The sequence below is a fragment of the Hylaeus volcanicus genome, chromosome 4 (genome assembly GCF_026283585.1).
Source record: "Hylaeus volcanicus isolate JK05 chromosome 4, UHH_iyHylVolc1.0_haploid, whole genome shotgun sequence".
NCBI classification, from domain to species: domain Eukaryota; kingdom Metazoa; phylum Arthropoda; class Insecta; order Hymenoptera; family Colletidae; genus Hylaeus; species Hylaeus volcanicus.
In genome coordinates, this window is record NC_071979.1 from 21,411,172 (window position 1) to 21,431,991 (window position 20,820).

The 20,820-nt window shown below is 39.7% G+C and overlaps 1 protein-coding gene across 14 annotated transcripts in view; it reads left to right on the forward strand.

Moving 5' to 3' along the window:
- Positions 1 to 19,945, forward strand: part of LOC128874964 (CUGBP Elav-like family member 4) — a 614,239-nt gene extending 594,294 nt beyond the window's left edge. For all 14 annotated transcript variants that reach the window (XM_054120189.1, XM_054120193.1, XM_054120188.1 and 11 more), the window contains one exon: positions 6 to 19,945. The gene's annotated coding sequence lies outside the window, so the exon portion shown is untranslated. The remainder of the gene's footprint in view (positions 1 to 5) is intronic.
- Positions 19,946 to 20,820: the final 875 nt, after the last annotated feature.

Below are 20,820 nucleotides of genomic sequence, written 5' to 3' on the forward strand. Positions count from 1 at the left end.
TGCAGATGTCGTACAAGAACACGGGCTCATTGAACGCTCGACGATCAGAAGTGACGAGTTTGAATCACCGTTACAACGCTCTCCACTATAATAATCTAGTATACTAGTTAGACAATTAATTAGAGGATAAAAATTAGAAGTCAGCTCGACTTCGTCTGCAGTCACACGGCGAGAACGAAGAGGCTGATGCTAAAGATTATCGGATGTCCAGCACTGACAACTGAGTCCGAAATACCAAATGCGAGTACGAATGCACGCTCGACGTTCTCGGATGTTCGGACGGATCGAGTCGACAACTAAGAAACGGCGTCACAATTAACGACATCCTTTTCGTTGCGTCCTCTACCTCTAGTTCTCTTCAACATATTTATTTCAATCTTCATGTCTCGAACCCTACTGCCAAACGAGTACGGTACCAAACGGAATCCCCATTCGTTGCACGTTCCGTCGACGATTCGGACGTCCGAACATTCGGGAAGCCCCTATTCGGGAGCCTAGAGTCTCCCGTACGGGCGATCATTCCGACGACACGTTAACTTCTAGTTTAATAATTACGATAAACAAAGACGGGTGACCTTTCAACAATAACCAAAGAGAGCTCTCAGTTCCTGATGCAACGGTGTGGCGACTATCGTCCGACCAACCGTTAAGAAAAGAGTTAACTATTACGGCGATTCGATCCACCGAGAGACGGATACCTCTTCGGCCTCTCAGGGCACGCGAATCTCCAGGCAGCGTTCAAATTTATTCGTTTAGCCGAGCAACTTTCGCCCAATTTTAGTTTCGAGCGTGAGCAAATCGTCGAATCCGATGGGATGTCTCGGCTTCGGTCTGGAAACGCGCGACATCGCCGTCGTTTCGATACATCGTCGTCGTTTTCGAGCGTCGATGTATCGGTTGGGACTTCGCAGAAGATCGACGGCGAGGTCGTAAACGCGTTCTTTCGAACGCAAACTTGTCAATCACGTATACAGGGTGCTCGTCTTACGCAACATCCAAGAGTTTCGAGAAACAACGTACGAACACGAACAAGTGCACGTTCACGTACGCGTACACTCCTATGTACACGTGCATAGATACACTCGATACACTATTCGTCAAAAGTATATAGATCCTCGAGAAACTTGTCAAATTTTGAAATTCCTTAGCTTTGATCAAAATCGTGCAAGACTATTGAGTCGATAATGGAATGGAAGATTGATACTTTTGCTTTTTCGCCTCTTTCCATCCCATTTGAATAATTACCAATATTATAATAAATCTAAAAATTGTTAGCAGCAGCCTATCAATCTGTCAAACACTAAACAATCGTTCACACTTTAACACATCTCTATTTTGAACAAAAATTTACTTCCGAAACATTGATTATATTAAAATTGACCAAGTGGATCAAAAAGTAATAGTATCAAGCATCAATTCCATTTTCGATGCAACAGTTTGCGACAATTTTGAACAAAGTTACGGAATTTTGAAATTCGACAAAGTTTCGAGTATCCTCGTACTTTTGAGCGACGATATATCCTCAAAAAGGCGTACACGCAAAAAAACATGGAATCAGTGCCGATCCGACATCCGTGGGTTATCGGTTCTTCTTGCTTATAAATATATATATATATATTCTTTTTTTACATATAACATTTAAAGGAATCGCCAGTGCCGTGTTGAAAGCGAAGTCATCCTAAAGTCCTGGTCATCCGCGACGCGGCGCTCGTTTACCCTCTGTATAGTAATTATTATTATTAACCCTTATTACCATCATTATTATTACGATCATGATTATCGATTACGACTACCGTTAAGCGAAGTGCGCGAGCGAATTTTCGATCTGAACGACATCCATCGGATGATTCCATTTGAAACGGATGAGGGAGGATCGTTCGATCCGATCCCTGTCGCGATCGACAGGGGATCGAGATCCTGTTGCTGTTCGATCTCGTGGCTCGGTAATCCACTATAAAATCGTTCTCGTTTCGTTCACCGGACACGCATCGCCCGGGAAATGTCAATTAGGCTGTGATTATCTAAACAAAACGAACAAGGGTTAGCAAAAGGTGGGCGACAGTGACGACATCGGCAAGATCGAACTGCCTCTTGAAACCAAAGAAAAAGGGATCGATAGATCGTCCGAACCGGCTGAATGTGCATACAGCTTTTTCCCTTAACTTTATTTACCTAGTCTACGTCTAGTCATTTTTATGCGTTTACCAGATTTGTTTCTTTAATAAGGTTATTTATTTATTGTATATTTTCATTGGGAACGGTGTACCCCGTCTACCTGGGGCGATAGCAACTTTCGAAAATTCGACAAAAGTTCTGTGAAACTTGACGATGATGCAAGATTGGAACAAGTACACGTGAATATTAGGATGCATACATTCTAGACACACAAATCAACTGCAATTTCTTTTCGTTTACACTGAAAATGCACAGAAGATTTCGTGTCGAACTGTTTCTACTATCTGATCTCTATACTCTCCTTAGAATATACCCGAGGAACCAATCTAGTCTCCAGACACTCGGTATCTTACGTTGTATTTCGAGTTATTGTTCTACGTTTTATCGTTTACTTCTTTTTGTTTTGTTGGCGTTGCTTGTTATTCTAAATGATTTTTTAAACGATCAGAGTATCGGGTTTCGCACAGAGCAGACCTGACTGATACGCGTGCGACCCGCACGCGTGGCCCAACCGTTGTTACGGTTTGAAGTGAGCAGAGACAGCGCAAGATACTCACGCGATTATCGAGTATTTTTCTGAGCACGATAAATGAAACATTCGGACATTTAACGAGCGGTGCCCGGTGGAATCACGCGGTTTCACGCGAGCTTTTTCGATTTAGGCGAACACGATCGCGGTCAGAAGCCAGGCAATAGAGACGGCGACGGGGGATGATAAAAAAACAAAATGGGGTTTATCGGAACGAAAACCAAACGCGTTGAGAGAACGGTAGAGAAAAAAAAAATAAACTAGCGTAGGCGAGCGATGGAACGGGGAGGAGAACTCCGATCTAGCAGAAATAATCAACCAAAGTACCAACAACTATTCTATATAAATATTTAAATATGAATTATTGAAGAAGAAGTATATAAATATATAAATATATAAATATAAATACTATAAATATGAAATATAATATAAATAAAAAAAAATGAATATGTGTATATATGTATGTGTACGTATGTCGTCTATATACATACATATGTGTACATACATTATCAATATATACATATATTGATTCAAGGAAAATTAGAGACTTAGTAAATTATTATTGATTAGGTAAATCAACATGAAATAAATTACTAACTTCGGGGGACGGAGAAATGGGGAGGTGGCGGCTCTAGTCTGGCGCGATTTAAGACGCGACTAAAGGCTATCGCAAGTTTATACACTATTTAAATGAATATAGTTATTGCTACGAGTGAACGGATTTATATGTAAATGAATACATGTGTACACACGTATGTGTACATATGCGCGCGTGTGTATACATATCTTTGTTTGTATATTTGTACGTTCACAAATATATATATATACACACACACAAACACACGTACGAACACACACAAAAAAAAATAATGTATTTATATTTTAGGGGCAGGCAACCCTTTTTCTTGCTTTGAAATCTGTTCGTAAATTCGTTGCCTGTTCAGACACTCGCGTACAGTAAGTACTAATGAAAAATTAAAACGAAAGGTGGGGTGTGCTATAAATTCCTCTCCCTTGACGAGCTCGAATGGCTTGCTAATTATTGACGATATAAAATACTATTATATTATATGAAGAATCAATTAATACTAATAACTAATTTATAATAACAATAATAATAATAGTAATAATAATAATAATAATAATAATAATAATAACGATACTTTATAATACGTACACATAATTTATACTACACGGTAAAAATACGTATATATTCTTGTCATTTTTAGGAACGCTAAATTTGTTTATATACGTGCGTGCACGCGTAAACGTATATCTCATTGTACACACGTATGTACATGTACGCGTGTATGTACGTATACCTACGCAGGCCGACGTATTGAGAACGCGAGCGTAGATTCGTGATGTTGAAACAAGTAGAAGCCCGTCGGAACGACGTTGCCGAGAAAAGCGTGAGAAAAAATCTTAGCCACGTGCTAAAAACGTGCATACAGTTCTAAAAAAGTATGTTTTGCGATTAACGACATATATCGCAAACGAGCGCGTCGAAATCGGTCATGTGTTGATATACATATTGCGAAACCGACGACCTTTTCATCTCCCCCGTTTCGAGAGGGATCCGACGAAAGGGAAATGAGGAAAAGAGTACGAACGGCGATGTAATTTCAATATACAGGATGAACCACCCAACTTAACATTAAATATGACTTAAATCAACTGTTTTATATAAAATTATTTCATATAAAGGTGCATCGTATCGAAGAGGACATAGAAACAGACGTTACTTTTTTATTGCCTTCTCTTCTTTCAGAAATATCAGGGTCATCTCTGCATTTTCAAACGAAATATCAAATTTTGATTCTGCCATTCGAAAGGGAATCGAATTTTAAGTGGGAAAATATTAGAGTACATGTAGTCTATAGCTAGTATCTGTCGAGATACAGACTTGCGAGAGTTCGTTCGATAAGTGGCAGGATCGTTTTAGTAAAATGAGTAATTTGCATCGTATGAAAGAAAGTAAAATAGAGCCTTGTCGTCAAATGTGTCTTTAATAACACACTCTATAATCGCTAGAAAATTTGAGCGTGAACTCGCGACGTTTACTGAACGAATTTTCGCGACACTTAACGAAGATTCCTCCGTATCTCAATAAATACTAGCAATAGATTAAACATACCCATATATTCTTTCACTCAAAATTTGATTCTCTACCTAACAGCGATTCCACTTAAAAAAGTCCAAGATAACCAGATTATTAAAAAAACGATTCATACCTCTTATTTCCCCCTTGATACCATGCAAATTTCCCATGAAAATATCTTCTATAGAACACTGGACTTAAGAGATATTTAAAACGACAAAGTTGAGTGATTCGCCATGCAAATATTGGCTGACAAAACAAAGGCGAAATCGCAACAAAACGGAGCTGGGCGATAATCTGTCCGTAATGCAAATATAAGGGAAGGAAATACCTTAGTATTAACGCGACCATACGTTTGCTAATCCGAGGTGCAATCAGAGACCATAAGAGCAATCGCGATCAGAAGCCGTGAGTACGCAAACAGTGATCCCAGCCATAGCGACGCGAGCGTAAACATAATTAGAAGACGCGTGCAACGCGCGCGTGTCTATCTTTGCCCGCTTGATGCATTACGTGCGCAGCCTGCGGAAGGGCCTGCGACGACGGCGCAACCTACGAGGGTTGCATTTCCTATGGCATTGTGTACACCAGTTCCACGGTACGCGTCAGGCAAAGATGATTAGCGGATTAGACACGGCTAGGTGCTCGTCTCTGCGAGTTTCATATTACACATGACCGTGTGGGGTCTCTTCGTTGGAATCGAATCGGCGCGTTCCGTTTTACAGGCACAACCTGTTAGTATCGTCACCCATTGGCAGGCTACGTCGCCAGTTCCCCCTCATCATTTCACGTATGCGTCGCGTAATCGATCGATTATAGTTGCGTTTCATTAAAATGTGCTACTGCGAGTCCTCTCTCACTCGCACGCGTCATGTATCGTTTACCTACTCGACACGTTATTTTAAACAGAGTTGAGCAGCGATTTGTTACTTTGTTATTAATTTTTTAATCGATTAAAGAAAGTACTCGTGATAACCATAATCTCTAACCAAGTGTTCTACCAACAACTTATTCGATCGTAATCAGAAGTGTTTTCATTTAAATCGATTTTGCACCGAATCCTGTCTAAAAGACTCTCTTCTAGTATCCCTTCCAAGCTCGAGGCTTGTGGGGATGGCCACGCGCCTCTTAGACAGGGAATGTGTTACACCTCCTAAACAGAATCAGATGACACTCTTTTCTTTAATCTTTTCTACATTTAGTTCGCGTTTATCAGTCCATCATTTTCAGTATTCATTACTTCGATCATACTTCGAACCAAAGAACTATACAAACCTGAGATACAATTTAGGCGAAGGGATGATAGACGGTTAAAGTGATTACTTAGAACCACACGCGCACACACGAACAAACCAACCCAGACACACACGTATACACACTTAGATACACGCGCACGCGCGCGACCGACAAACACGAATATAGAGAAAATGAAAAATAAAGACATGTATACTGGTAAAAGCTTGTATGCAAGCACCAATTGATAATATCACTACGATCTAAGCTTTTTAATGTTTAACAGTACTAATAGCGAATATCAAGGAACACAACCTACCCTAAACGAGTAACTATAAATCCATATAAATATAAATGTACACATATATATATATATAAATATAAATACGAAGGTAACGACGATTGTAAACAAACCAAAAAAAAAAAAAAATACAACTATTTTATCCAACAAAGTTTTTGCTACAACCGAAGTAGTATGCATCTTACTATTGAAGTAAATGAGACTTAAGAGAGAAAGAAGAAATAAGTATTCTTAGCTATTAAGGTGACGAAGAGAATAATGATAATAGTAATCTGTGAGGATCAGCTTTGAATTTATTTTTACATGACGTGATGTAATACCGAGACGAATTCGCGGCTTGTAAATTAACGGCACGTCAGAGTATCGAATTTCTTATCGATTTCGTCGAGAATCGACGAGTCTCACTGATCTCTGCTGGCAAAAGGCTCGACAGACGAAAATCGATACTCGCGGCGGTCGTTGTCCAAACGATATTGCCCAAAAAACCATAAAAATTACCTGGGAAACTTGCCAAAAAAAAAAAAAAAAAAAAAAAATAACAGACAAACAAACAAAAGAAAAACGAGTAGCAAGCAACTTCTGCGTTCTTCGATTTCATTAATTCGCGTAACAGTGTTGCGCTACCCGCAGCAGATGATTACGACTTATCCCTCCCACACAAATTTCCTGGTAATTTCATGGTGGTAGCGGGGACACGCACGAAGATTCGATGGGAAACGGGAACGAGTATAAATCCTCCGCTCTCGATTGTGTATAATAATCTCGATAATAATAATGATCAAACATCTCATATAGACGTACTTAGTAAACTTTACCACCGCACTCGCACAGAATTACAGCAGAAAACGAATCAACCCTCTCGACACAGCTATAACGCGTCATCGATCCAAATTTTACGTGGAATTACATTGGATTCAAGTCACGCGCGCCGCGACCTGATATCCGGTAGCCGTGGTGTCGGTGATACTAGGAAACAGGGTATGTTTTTGCAATTATTTGCGTAACTTGTAAAGAACTAGCAACAAAATAAATAAAAAAATCTACACGTACATACACACATAAACACATACGTAAACACAGACACACATACACACAAACACACGTACAAACACATGCGCGCACATCAGCAAATCACACGTATACATATGATAGCACAGATACGATCACACAGGTACGTTTCCTACGCCCAATACGTACACGGGTATTCGTATTACACGCGAATCGTAATACGCGCACCATACGACACGGCAGACGAGCGGAGCTAAACACTATAAACTAATCGTACTATCTTTAACTGTATGAATATTAAACTAAATACGTCTCGTTGTAGGCTTTAAGCGCGACTCCACACAAACACACACAAACTTGCAGACCCCGGATACGAATTTTCATCGTCATCGTCGTCGTTATACGGTTATGAAAAGGAACTTACGCGTCGGTACTCTCAGCTCATGTTTCGCGATACGAGAATATTAACGTTACGCGTGCAATTAATCGCTATCGAACGGGGAGACACGTTTCACGCGAATAGCTCGACTAAGCGAGAGTGAGGGTCCAAGCGCGCATGCGTTAGAGCGGTGCGCGCGGTCAGTCGATCCCGTTCAACCCCATCGCGAGATACGCGTCCGCCCACGTTCCTCACTATCGCTTGGTATTTCACGTTTCAGACTTGTTTGCAGCGAGGAAGCAACTGTCTGATTTCACCGTTACCAAACTTGTCACGGAGAGTAATTACAGTCTTCGAGTTTCGCGTCAAGTAGGAAAGATGAGAGAGAGACTGTACACGAACGTGTCGCGTTAATCATCCAAGCGTCGGGCGAGTCAACATCCTCGTTCTTCCTTCCCTTTCCTGCGTTCCTTCGTCTTCTTCGTACATTTTTCACACACGTACACGCGTATACACACAAATACACGGTGTAACGATAAAAAAAAATAACCATGATCGCTTTCTCGACGCTCTTACGCGTGCGCGCGTACGCCAGCCAAGAAGTGGAGCAACTAGGAAATTAGTTGACGATCGTAATCTAACGATAGATTCGCAGTTGTCTAACGATTTAAACGAAACGCGCGCGCGTGTAAATAAATAAAAAAAAAAAAAAAGAATCGGCAAGTTACTTTAGACAAGTTCAAGCCGACCGATGTCAATTCCTTCAGGTACGCTTACGCGTTATCGCAAGAACAATGCGGAAATTCGGTTTTTTCTAACGTACCAAATCGATGTCTTTTCCTTGCGGTTGTATTAACGATAGAATCGGCACGCGATTGTTGTAGTCGTTGGTCATCCAAAATTGCGTAGTATGTTCGAGTCGTAGGTACGAGAATCAAAACAAGAAAAAAATAAATAAATACAAAGAACAAAAAAAAATATGAATAAAAAGAAAAGAGTCACGGTATATCTTGTATATTTACCCGGCCATATTTCGATCGACTATCCGGGACCAATCATACTTTCTGACTTGAAACAACGCGTTCCCTAGTTCAGCCGTTCGGTGTGCCGGAAACTCTTTAGGCGATCACTACGTTTAGATAGCGTGATATGCTGCACGGAAACACGATTTACGTTCGACACCTCCATTCCGCTAAATTTCACTAAACCTGGCGATGGGACTGAGACACGTTTGGATTCTGTCGATACATCAACTCGACTCTTTATTTACATCGAGCGTACAAAAAGCTTGCAATTATTTTCCCAATTCATATTATCACAGTCATCTTGGCAAAGTATACAAATGAGATACTTATTCTTTCAATCTATTAATCATTATGCATTTTATTTATCCTATGTCAATTTTTGGACAATAAACGCTAGATTTTCCCAAATCCATTTAGCCAGCCTTCGTACAATTAAACATCAAATAAATTACGATGCACAAGTATAAATTCCTTGACATTACACTCAAAAGACTCAACAATTCGTAACCTATTTTATACTTCAATCCAGGTCTATTCTCTTCGGTTCCCAACAGTACACAACCTCAACCGTCATTGAGAAAGACGGAGCTATCCGGACAGCACTGCTTCCAATTCTTTCAAAAATAATCTCCCAACTCGTTCGTAGGATGGGCGAAAAATTCCGTTCCCTTTCGTTCCTCCGTGAATCGACGATTTTTAACGCCTGTAGAGAAATCCGACTCGAAAGCTGCGCGTCCACGGGAGAAGCAAAAGTTTAGTCTTAACAACCGTAGCTCGTCGCTGCCGTGCAAATCTACAGGCACGAAGACACGTAGTCGTTCGTCAGCGTTACGAGGACCGTTCCATCGAAGCGTTCGTTTGTTTTCATTTAGTCGGGGCTCGATGTACCCGGTGTTTCTTCGAGACCGATCGCGATTGGAACGTCGTGTCGATATACCTCGCGGACACCAGTCGAATAAACGAGAGAGAACAAAATGGAAAAAGTACCGGAGAAAAAAAAAGAAGATGAAAATGTTGAAGTAACCGAGCGACACAGCGAGAGAGTGTGCCGCACGAATTGTCGAAACGAAATTGGGACGCGTTGCGTATCGTCGATTCGTGACGTTGGAGTCGATTAGTAGAAGAGAATTGAATTAAACGAATGCGACTCAGCGAAAAAGGGTCAAAAAACAAGGGGAAAAGTCGACACGCGAATTTTCCTGATTAATTCTCGGACAACGCGATGAATGTTCGGGTAGACGTGGGGACCGAACGCTCGAGAATTCGGGACGTTGGGATCGATCGAGATCTAAGGGTGCCCCGATCGGACGAGAAACCATCGCTCGAGGGATCCTACGTCTCCGTAGTCGCACCACTCCCCCGATGACTGCGCGTCACGAATCGACCCTAGGAAGTTGCTACGAATCTTACGTTTAGAAAGTAGTTAGGCCAACATAGCGCGAGATAATGCTGTGGGAAAAATAAAACGGGGATAATCCGACGTGCGCGAGGAACGTAAATAAGATTTTAATGAAACGTGTAACGAGGGATTCGTGAGCGCCCGTGTCTCTGTGTACGTACGTATAGATACCTATATATACACACACGAGTGCGTACGTGTGCCGAGATGCGCGCGAACACGCGTGGCTCCCGCGAATATGTTTAAACTATAACAAAAAAAAAAAAACAAAAAAGAAGAAGAGGTGGAGAATTGGTGAGGAAAAAATTTGCATATAGGATAGTTTTATATAGCGTACCATCTAGGCGTATAAGCAAACGATATGCATAAACAATTACTATGGTTATCGCTAACGTCTAAGGTTATAAGCAAAATGAAGTATAAACAAAGTATCGCAGTATAATCACTTATACCGAGAGGTGGGGGGGGGGGGTGGGGGGGAGGTTAATGGTGAGAGATAAGGAAAAATACACAGATATACACTTACGGGACAGATGAGTTAGCCGGAGAAATATATAAATATTATATAAACGCGCGAGTATATGATTGACTTAGAGGTAAATGAACGCGTCGAGAAAGGGAGAGCGTGTGGTAGGCTGAGAGAAAGGGTGGGAGAAAAAGAAGAAGAAAGTGAGAGAGGTGAAAAAAAAAGAGCGAAAACACTAAAAATGATTAACAAACAGAACATATTTTAAATAATTAATCGCCAAACGATAAGTTTTTAACTCTAACCTCCTAGCGCGTAAGAAACCGAAATAATATACGAAATAGAAAATATATATAAATACATAATGATTGAAAGTCGACTCTAAAATTAAATGTAAACCGAAAGCATACTTCTTATAAACAGCCGCGCGGGTATAAACATCTAGACATTTATCTTGAGCCACGATGGATCTCAAGAAGTTTAAGAGGAATTTAGGGCGCCAGTGAAACCTCGAGTAACTTTGCTGCTCGATTATTTGCCTCGATCGGTACGGTACGATGCGATTATTATACTCGTCTCGTCGTCGTTTTTAAAATGCTTCTATTTTTGCTCGCGTCACCCACTGTGCTGGATCAATGTCGAAGAACCGAATGGAACGCGTTTACGTTGATAAAGGGGGCATACTATAATTGTCACGAATCGAAAAATTCAACGGCACGGTCAGCAAGCGATTTATAATAAATAAGAACAAGAAAACAAACGTGAGCCCTTTTTACAGTGTTCGTGAGGGGGGGAATTAGGCTATATTCAGAGCAGCATGTACGGAAATAGAATATTGTGCCAACATTGAATCTTCCAAATCAATTTCCACTTTGAACACGAATCAACTATCGTAGCAAGAGACAATATTAGGATATAGAAGGAATTGTTTATCGATAAACGTGCGTAACAATTTTTCAGCCAAATCGTAACGCGGTCCTGTTGTGGTTCTTTCTCATTCGAGTTGGATTTAGTACCTGCTGCGCGATGATTAAATTGTCTTCGGTTCTCCAAATTCCGTGGAAATGTGCTCGAAAATTTGGGATCACTTGCTCGAATAAATGTAAATTTAAATTTTATTCGTGGGAATAAAAATATGGGCAGGAATTGGAGTTTTTTTTTATATGTTTCAAGTTCGTACGTATAATTTCAGAAAATCAACGAACATTCGCCAGGATTTATTTAAAATCATGTCATTAGCTTCTTGCTCCTCTAATGGCAAAATAATTAATGTCGCTCAAATGCTTTCAAAAATATTACAATTTATTTCTGGTAAGCCTTTTAAATTCGATGATTACAAATGAATTTAATCAAACATTGTTTAACTGCGATTATATCTCGATTTAGTCTTTTCCGCGATGATACGTTCAGTCGAAATAAGTATTAGAATGACACTCGACAGGTTAGGTTTTCTTGGCGAATCGTTAGAGGAAGAAATGCTAATGACGGGAATGGCTCGGTTCCTGGAAATTGTAATGTGCCCCTTCGGCGCCTGCTCGGAGTGCAACAGTTGGTTAACAAGTGGCTCTTTCGTACAAAACGGTGGCGAATCGCGTTCAAGTCACCGGACGAAATAAATCCTGAAACGTTCTCAAGATTAAATCGTACTTGAACTTCTCCAACCGTGGCTTTTCATCGACGATGAAAATTCGTCGGACTCGTTTCCTTCAAGCTTGAACATCGCGACAACGATTAAACGGCGAAATACGCTTGCAATCTCCCATCGTTAATCATTCCATCCCGTGAGCAAGACATTTCACGCTTTATCAAAGGATTTCGTGATAAATAAAGTAGCTTCAACAAAATAGAAAATTCGATACCTTGGATTGGAAACATTTTGTTAGCAAAAATGATTGAAAAGAGTCATGTACAGAGTGTACAATGTCGATAAACGTCTTTGTAAATTAAAAATTTTCACAAAATTTTATGGGACTGTCGCGATAGTTCAACGTTAGATCGCGAATCTTCGTCATCGACCATGCTCTTATACTGGTCGATACTAACCAAGGCTTCCAAGTGTAAGTTACGGGTAAACGAACTTATTCAGGAGTCAAACAATATACTGATATTGTATATGATGACTAACATACAATATTAGTAAATCATTTAACCCTTGAAGTAACTATCTTATCCATAATTAACACTAAGAAGTCTCAGATTTAGTATCAACTATGAAGAACCGTATCGTGAAAGCCTCGACCACCTATCCTCCTATATTGTTTGCAGAAACGCAGGCTTCTTCGTCGTAACGCTTCTAGAAAATTGTCGAGCACTGATATTCCGCGCAAGGGAAAGGAAAACCTTTGAATTCTATTCGCGAGCGAACTCGAGAGCTCGATTGCTTCGACGGTGAAACATTGAACGAGGGATCGAGATATTTTTAAATACCGTTACATGTTATACCTGCTTCAAGCTTTTCCAAGCAAACGACAGTTGCAAGGCATGATGCGTAAAACGAGCCGAGACGTTCAGCAACTGTCCGAAACGAGATTGAAGAATAGTCACGCCCAGATCATACCGTCCAGAAAAAAATGTGAAATTTCGTTGTACGTTCGCCCGAATAGCTTTTTAACGCTTGCAAACAATTTGAACGTGGTTAGAGCGCGCAGCAGTATTCGTAACTAATCGTTATAGACTCACTATAGCTTCCTCTTCGCAGGGAATCGCGGCAGTCGTCGAAGATCGATGCGTGTCGAGCAGCTGTCGTTGAACACGAAAAATGATTAAAAAAAAAAAATAATACAAATAAAAGATAAACGACTTTTTCTATATCACAAAAGCGTGCAACTTATTTTGAGACTGATTTATACAACTTGCTCCCTGAGATCTCGATATAAAACGGTGCAATTAGATACTCGCGAGGTCTGCGAATCTATAGTCAGAGAGACCACGAGAGCGAGAGAAAATCTCTGGTAGTTTCTAGTCAAGATCGTTTAGAGTTTGTCCGAGAATGTCGGTCACCATCGACGTTGCAAATGTACCAAAGATAACGCGAGTCGATTGTTTCTTCTCTGTTCTTTCCTTTCATCAAGATGTATATCGGACACATAGCGTAGCTGGAGTGCGAACAGTCGTGCGTGGATAATGAACGAATCCAAACGACCCTAGAACGTGCTGACTCGACTGATTTCATTAGAAAATGACACTAAACGTAGTAGGAAATTCGAGAAAAAAATGTCGGTGATTATTTATAATTGTGACTGCCGCATCAACTTCGATAGACTTGAAATATGGAGCAGAGGGGATGTTTTCTAAACACATTGCCAATCGATTTGAAAAATGTATTTGCACCGAGGGTGTACAATACGAAATCAAAGATGTTATTGTGAGAATTAATTTTCAAAAGATGTATCTGGATATATGAAATCACTCATAGTGCTACTGTTGCATAGGCTCTTAGCTTCTTTCGATTAAAATTCTCCCATTTGCAATTAAAGAAAGTACTTATTTATACATTACTTCGTTAGAAAGAATAACGTTTACTAACATTGATAACAATATACACGAAATACTCATCAAGAAATAATGGTTTTAAAATTTTTAAAAAACTTCATCCTCGAATGGTTCCAGCAGTCTGTCAGGGACCACTGGAACCCCTATAGCTCGGGTATCTCGGGGTTGCCAACCCCGTACTGTAGCTACAATCAAATATATTCTAGCTACAGCCCCTGAGGGGCAACGTGTTGAGATATTCAAAAGCATCCCCCCTACAATATAATTCGAGTTCACTGAAGAATCAGTGAGGCATTAACAATTAAAAATAATTACAAAACTGTCTTCTTCCGAGCTGAAGGACGAGAAATCTAAAGGAAACTAGTTATGATTTAGCGCGTTTCAAGCTTCCCGCGTCTACTTCCGCCAATGATCGACCGGTCGCGGAGAAGATCTACTACTGTGGAAAGATTTCACTATGTCGAGCAAATATTCGATCGACGATGTCGGGCATGACGTTTCACTCGCGTTCTCGGGTTAAGGCTCGCTTTTGATCGCTGGATCGCTCCGAGAACGACTTGACTGCATCCCGTGCTCGAGGCTAAAAAAAAAAAAATGTAGAATTTTTTAACTGTACTTACGACTATAACCTAGCCTGTATATTTTTACATATTAAATATAGGGGAACGAATTAAAAGTTGACATGCGACAGGCGCGAAAGGCGAAACCAAGAGATACATGCTGAGATAAAATAAAAAGAAACAAACAAACAAACAAACAAGAAAGAAAGAAAACCAAAACAAAATGACGTCAGCAGACGCGTAAACGAGGGAATACGTTAGAGACAGGAAACACCGTACACGCGCACACGAAGTAAATTGACTAACACACTCGTACATGTATACCTAGAATTTATACACGTATAACACATCCATCGCGTTCACATTCCCGAAGACACACACACACGCGCGCGCGCGCGCGCGCATGCACGCACGCAAGTGAAAAAAAAAATATCCTCCTGCCTTCAGAGAAAGGATATAATATTATACAGATCGTAAAATTGAAATCAGTTTTATTGTTGATTTCGGGGTGGTATACAATAAAGAAAAAAAAAAAACAATTTTGTATTCGCCGGCCCTGGCCCGTTCTTTCGGGTACCGGGGCCCGAAAACGTTGCGTAGTATAATCAAACACCGATATACAATGCAAGTTTCTCCCGGCGGTCGAGCGTCGCGGACCTCGAGGATCTTCGGGATTCGCCAGAAGTAGAGTATACACATTTTTCTTCCCACGAAATTACGAGTGGCGAATCACATGGTCCAGGATGAATGCTTTGCGATTCCGAGGACTCGTCGATGTTTGCGCGCGGCACCGAACGGATTTGTACATAAGAAAACAAAAAAAAAAGGAAAACGAAAGAAAAGAATTGCAACGCGGCACGAAGCGCGCGTAACATGCCGGTGTACACGTAATGTCCTACATAGCGAAGTACTAAACTATATAGTGCATGAAAATACTACAAACAAATATATATATATATATGAAAAAAAAAAATAACATGAGAACGTTCGTTGCACGCGCGGTGACGTTTCTGGCGACGCCCTCTCCCTTTTTGCCCCGAAAGACGCGTCTCGCCCTCGACGCCGCGATTCTCGCACGAGAAATGCCACGACAGCAAAACCGATGCTTCTCCGAAAGTCAATTTATCGATTACGTAGCTTCTCCGTGGTATTGGATTGGTATTCGTGTACATAATGGTTACGTTTGTTGCGCAAATATGCTCGAGTATATTTTTTGTTACGATCCGGGGGTGATTGCCTTTCGAACCGGGGGCTGCGACTATACTTGGCGAATCTTTCTTTGGTCGAATATTGAAACCGAATACCGTTCCGAATACATCGCTGTTCGAGTACTGGTCGGAATACTTTTGATTATTCGAGTGCTGTTCGAATACTTGAATATTAGAGATCGAGGAACATTATTCCTTGGTTGATTATATTATTATGAAAATCGATCGAATGTTTCTCTAACTGCTACTCTCCTGGAGGACATAATGTTGTATAGTGGAATAAAAAGAATGCTTCCCGTAATATTTTATTCTCATTAAAAACACCCAACAAAATTATTGTCTGTTTCGAAACATATGAAATTAAATTTAACATTAAATTGATCACGTCACGACTAAAAGAAAACATTTCGTTAGTTTTTCCATGGGATTCAAACAATTTTACACACTATGCCCAATCGTCGAAGCAGTAATACTCGAGTAATCTAAGTCTATTCGCAGTACCCAAATACCCACAAGATATTCGAATAGTCCCAGCAGCCCTACTTGTAACCGAACGAGGAAGGGATTCTAGTCAAGATATCTCATTGGCGAAATACGCGAGAAAGATTTCGACTTGGAATCGAGAGATCGTGATAATTTGTTCAAGGTTTCGTCGAACAATTGCGTCTACGACTAAAATAAAAGATAAACGAAATTGCATCGGTTCTGTATTTGAACGCGATCAGGCTAGGACACCATAATTATTTCAACGCATGGCAAGCACGTATAAAACAAATGGCGCCATAGAAAGACGTGGTACCGCCGTAGACGCCAGTAGTCCACGTGCTCGCCGTGCGCCGAAACAAATATGGCGCCAGTTAAAACATTGTTAGTTAGCAAAGAATCGATGGAAAAGCACAGCATCGCGATCGACGCGCGAAAGGCTGCTCGAGTAACTTTTGTAAAACGCTGGGAAGATGAGTGTTAAACGCGAGCTAACTTATTGTAAGTACAACAGTATTAATCCCCCCTAACGATATAATATAAAAGTTACATTCACGAATTGGTCGAACGACGAGAAATATTATTGCGAATTAATATATTATTATTATTATTATTGATCATCGATTACCACTAGTACCGTTATCATTATCATCGTAGTGTCGCTATTACTGACATTACCGATTATGCTTAAACGCGAGGAAGGGTCGTTGCATCGAATGCAGACTGAAAAGGAAAGAACAGTCTCGCAACGTCGAACGACGAAGAAACCGAGAAAAAAATTTGTCTGCAAGAGAGTGCACGTGCGAGTGAACCTGACGAGGAAGGGGTGGACAGAACCGTTGAGAGCAACGAGGCCAAAAAAGAGCAAAAATAAAAAAAAAAAAGATAGAAAGAATGGAAAACGGTGAAAACGGGAAAGAGAGGCAAGCGTAGATAAGAAGTAATTTATAACGGTAGTATGGTAAGCAAAGGGGAAGAGTTTTAGCATATCAACGCGATAAATTTTACGGAGACATACGCGGTTATAGAAATATTTCGATAATGTATATGTATTTAGAAAAAAAGGGGGAGAATCGAACGAGAGGGTTGATGCGGTTTACCGACGCCTCGAAGACGACGAAATGGCGGCCGCGTCGAATAGCGTCACAACCTCCAACGACGCAGCGGTTAATTATTTTTCAATAACCTCGGAAATGCACGTACAACCATGGAAACTCGTGACAGGAAAGGATGGCACAGCGTTTGGGCTGATCCGCCACTATTTCGAATTTGCGAGATCGATTTCGAACCGTTGCGGTTGCGAGTGGTCGTCTTCGTGGCCGCGGCAAGCTGCTGGTAAAATTTTTAAGCGCACGCTAGAAGAACGGTAACGGTGGTCGCGGTGTTGCGAGAATATGTTAATAATTTCACGGCAAGAACCGTTGCAACACACATACATACATACACACATACATACATACACACGCCGTGGAACAAAGTTATATCGAACCGCGATGCGATTGGTTGATAGTTGACGCGTCCCGTCTCGAAATTCGTTCCAGGTTTGCGAGAGGATTTCCGCCGTTTCTACTAGCGATAGAGAATTGTTATGTTATAGAAGTCTATGAATGAACAAAGAAAAAAAAAAGAAACAGAGTGAGGAAAAAATGGTAGAAATGGGGAAAATAGGGGCAGAGGGCGAGAATGGAGAAGGAACGTTGGAAAGGGAGAGGAGAGAGAGAATGTGAGAGAGAGAAAGTAAGAAAGAGAGAGATAAATATGTGAAAGCTTTTTTGAAGAAGGAATTTGGAAAGCAGCACGAACGGACGACATGTCAGTTTGGATTATTATTTTCCTAAGGAACGTGTAATATAAATATGTAATGTATATCAATATGACGAATTAACAGCATCATCGCGCGAGATCATGCTCACACGACGGTGGTTATAAACACATTATTATTATTACTATTATTATGGTTATCGATTATGATTATTATGGGATGATGATGATGATTATTATTATTATTATTATTATAATAATAACCAAAAAAAAAAACTAATACATTACATTAAATAAAAAAAAAGTAATTATACTTAACACTTATGTTAGAAAGCTAGATACATACATTCAAAGCAAGCGAGAACAAGAAACCATTTAAAGAGAACAAAACAAAACGAAAAAAAAGAACAATTATCGAAATTACATTACACACTGACACGAAGTCTGGTTGAACATGAATTAAACGTCGTACATTTATATATCAGCATTAGAACACGGTGACATGTGTGAGAAATAAGAGGCGAGAGAAAGTGAGGGAGTACAAGAGGATCGAGTGAGAGATAGAGAGCGAAAGAGAGCGAGAGAATGGAAGAGAGAATTTTTTAGCGTACTTCGAGGGAACCTACGTTTCGTCGAGGATCGTGACGAATAGCGTGTCGTTCGTCAAAATTCCTATCAGCTTTGTCAATTGTTAATCCGAAGAACAACCTTTAAAATACATTGCTCGTCGTTTCTATCTGACGAAAGAGTCATGGAATAAAATCGATAGAATTCATTTAAAAGAAATATAAACGCTAGAGAAGATAACAAAAAAAAAAAAAATAGAATATCCCAGAATAAATAAAATCTCACGAATCGTTAAACGAAGGAAGGTTCCTCGAGGTTCGTATTTTCACGCCACAGACGTGTTCCCGTATTCGACGAATAGTTCTCTCCTTTGTTCCTGGTTTGTTTCCTTCTCGTTTACGATTACGTTGACGGAAAACGAAAAACAAGAAAACAAAAAACAAAACAATACGCCGAGCCGAAATAATAAAAGTTAAAAAAAAAAAAATAACGTTCTGTGTACGACGTACCTTATCCCATTTGGAACTCGCATACAGACTATTTAATTAGCTATAACAGACATGGCCATTAGCAAAGAAAATGTACCATTCAGATAGTTTATCGTTGAAATGAAAAAAAAATGAACGGTAATCATTATAGGTATATTAACGACATTATTTATATTATTACGCATATTATAAAAAATAATTGATAACAAATACTAATCCTAGGGTGAAGTATTTCGAGAAATGAAAAGTTTGAGAGAGAATGTTGCGGCCACATGCGGCGTGAAGGCGGCGGACGCGCCATTTCGGACGAAATGGCGTCTCACTGGCGAAAAAAAAAAAAAATGAACACACAAAGGAGATGCATAAACCGCCAATTACTTTAACTTCGACAGTACTATTATTTGTATATGCCGAACGATTATGCCGTTTTCAGCGCAACATATTTTGGCGATACTCTTTGGTGGTATAATTCATGGTGATCAATGTAGGGTGAACCGGGGGGGGGGTTTGGGGAGGGTACGGACAAATGGTCAACAGGGAGAGGATAAAGGGAGGGGATGAAAGGAAAACAAACAAACGAACAAAATAAAAAAGCAGAAGTTTCTATACTTTTTACGGAGATTGTTATAGATTAAGCGCACACTGATCAAGGCATTCGTCGCTCGGCAAAACATAATACAATTATTAATATAAAATTTATAACAGAAATAAAATAAATGAAGTTAATAAATATGTACACTGTATAATAAACATTATTTCCTATTAATAAATTGCGGCATTTTCATTTATCGTTCCAAGGAATCCTACATCGTGATCACATCAATTAATCCTTCAAGAAGTATTTAGAAATGAAAACCCTAACATGAAAATAAAGTTCTCAGATGAAGGTTTAATTCATAAATGATACAATATAGTTTATTATTAATAACATTCATTGCATTCATATTTTGCTATATATAAAAGCTAGAAAGTCAATTAATGGACACAAAAATGGTACCACGTTCATATTACACTAATAAACAAGCTTTCTAAAACAATGAATGGGATGTATAATTACTCTAGATGAATGAGCAGTACTATAATTGTTAATAATTATTCTGTATTACTCAATAAATTCATTGTAATCATATATTTCCATATATAAGTGCATAAGGCCAAGTTAATAATGGACCGACTATGATATCGCCATCTAGCGCCGGTGACCAAACTAATTTTTCACATATATTCCCATTTTTTACTTTTTTCTGCATATTCATATAATTTTGAATCGTAATTACCATAATTCAGCATCAAATTGTTTATTTGTACACCAATAATTGACTTTTTTAAATAAATAAGAAATCGAAAAATGTGGCGCCATCTATCAGTGAACCGTTCAAGTTTGTCGTGAAATAGTTCAAATCTCGCGCCGGTAGATGGCACAACTGTTTGCCGATATTTCTATTGATTTAAAAAACTAGGCATTAGACAATTATTAGTGTACTAATCGACAACTACTAGTTGAATTATGGTAGTCAGAATGTAAAATTACATTTATATGCAGAGAAAAGCAGAGATTTTAAGTTTTGAATAATTTCATGTCGTTGGCGGCATCTAGTGGCGCGAGGTTTGGACTATTTCACGACAAACTTGGACGGTTCACTGA